Source organism: Meriones unguiculatus, chromosome 14 (assembly GCF_030254825.1).
Source record: "Meriones unguiculatus strain TT.TT164.6M chromosome 14, Bangor_MerUng_6.1, whole genome shotgun sequence".
Lineage (NCBI taxonomy): Eukaryota > Metazoa > Chordata > Mammalia > Rodentia > Muridae > Meriones > Meriones unguiculatus.
Window position 1 is genome coordinate 9,582,133 of NC_083361.1, and position 2,377 is coordinate 9,584,509.

General features: G+C 36.6%; 1 pseudogene; it reads right to left on the reverse strand.

Moving 5' to 3' along the window:
• Nucleotides 1-1,749: 1,749 nt before the first annotated feature.
• Nucleotides 1,750-2,069, reverse strand: LOC110545703 (large ribosomal subunit protein eL42-like; annotated as a pseudogene).
• Between the last annotated feature and the right edge of the window lie 308 nt (nt 2,070-2,377).

Below are 2,377 nucleotides of genomic sequence, written 5' to 3' on the forward strand. Positions count from 1 at the left end.
ACAGCACAGAAGGTCTAAAGAAATCAGGTGGCAACTGTAAACCTAACTGTATCAATAATGTGATGGCTAATCTTGGTTTCCATCTTGACTGGATCGAAAACTCAACCAAAATGCAAGCTTCTGGATACTCCTGTGAGGGGCTTTCATGATCAGATCATTTGAAGGGAACAGACACATCTGAAATTTGGGTGGAAGAAGGAGGATTTGCTTTTTGCATGACTGCCTTCATTCTTGCTGCAGAGGCATTCCTTTGTGGTATTAGAATCAGATTTTTCAGGAAGCCAACACAGGCTGAAGATCAGCAGCTCTCCAGGGATCCTCCAGGCTCTCAGTGCCAGAATGGGACTATTAAGACATACAGGCCCATGGATGAAACAACTATAGAATTCTTGGCTCCTCCAGTGTGTGAGTCCAGCCATTGTTGAACTACCGAAACCATTTCATGTAAGCCAATCCCTAAAATTACCTTCTACCATATAACATGATATATATAGATTGATATTAAGTATGTATGTGTATGCATGTGTATGTGTAATATGTTATAAACTATATATGTATATTTTTATCATTTACATTACTTTGGAGAACTCTTACCAATGCAGATTATAATACCAAACATGTATGGATTAGACAATCAAAAAAATGAAGACATATTTACTCTGGGAGAAAAAATGTATAATCTAACTATATGCTATCTCAAAACACATTTACATTCAAAGATATAAATTAATTGAAACTGTTTTAATGTTAAGATATACTTACAAAGAGCAACCATAAAAAAACAAGAAATAAAACTATATCAATATCAGAGAAAATGGACAATTTCACAAAAAAAAAAAACATTACTGCAAATAAAAGATGTTTAATTACAGTAAAGGAGGCTCAGTCCATCCAGGGCCTATAACAATAATAAACATATACACACCTAACAACATGGCAACAAACACACGAAGCAAAAGCTACTGTCAATGCAGAACAATAGATAACTGGAAACTCTTAGCAGACAACCTCAGAATCTACCTTCGGGAACAAATGGAAAAACAAGTTAGCTCTAAAAGACCTGAGCATAGCACAACACTCTACACCAACTAGACTTAGCAGGCGTCTGTAGAGTGTGCTACCCCTCAGAAAACTGTACGCTCTTCATAAACACACGTGGGCTTTGTCCAGAATCTGCTATATGGAATGCTTATGGAAGGTAATGTGTCTACCTGTCTTTTGTTTTGTTCTGACTTTTTGTGGATAAGTGAATTTGTCATAAACCTCAAGAAGTTTTAAAGGATTGGGTCAGGTGAAATATGTTCTCTAACCACATAATGAAAAATTAGATATCACTTTTAAGAAATACATCAAAGTAAAAGAGAGACTATTATGGGATAAGAAAGGGACCCAAAGAAGTTGATGGTAAGTGAGGCTGATGGAGAGGAGAAGTAAATACAATTCAAGTGCTCTATATACATGTACAAAAATGTCATGATGGAGCTCTATTTTGTACTATTAATATGTACTAATAAAAATTAGAAATCAGTTTAGGATACCCATAGAATTATGAAAAGTCAAATATTACACCTCAGTTTAAAAAAAGAAAAAACCAAAAAGTACATTAGAAAATAACATTTAAAAAATAGAAAAGACAAGATATCAATATAGTTAAAGCAATGCTTAGAGGCAAGTTTATAGCTGTTAAATTTTTTTTCTTTGGGGGGGAAACAAAAGCTCATGATTTTATTTTGTTGTCTTCATAAATCCTTAGAACTGGATCACTTGACCCTTTCTCTTCTTATCTCTGCCCAGTTCAAAAATGCTTGCATCTCATAATAGCCAGAATTCTCTTAGATCTGCAGTTGGCCTCAACACACTCAAGTCTCAACACAATCTTCTTTGTAGTTTTAGCCTTTTTGAGAAAAACAGGCTTAGCCTGCCCATCATAGCCACTCTGCTTCCTGTCATAATGCCACTTCCCCTGGGCATACAAAAAATCCTTGCCTTTCTTGTACTGTCACTCTGTGGGGCTAGTGCTTGCCACATTTCTTACAGAATGTTTGGCAGGTGTTAGGAGCGTTCACCATGTTCTCAGGAGCGATATTGGCTCAGAAAGAAAGATGAAAGGCCAGAAACAGAAGTTTATAGGAGGTGGCCAACTATAAGTTCCTGTCTTTAAAAAAATAAGAAAGGGGGTTAGAGAGTTGGTTAAGAGTGCTTGCGGCTCTTCGCGATGACTTGGGTTCAATTCACAGCCCTCATACAACAGCTCACAACTGTTAATAACTCCAGTTGCAAGGGATCTGATGCCCTCCTCTGGCCTCCATCAGCACCAGAAACACATGTGGTATACAAGCATTCACACAGACAAAATGTCTATACATATAAAAATAAA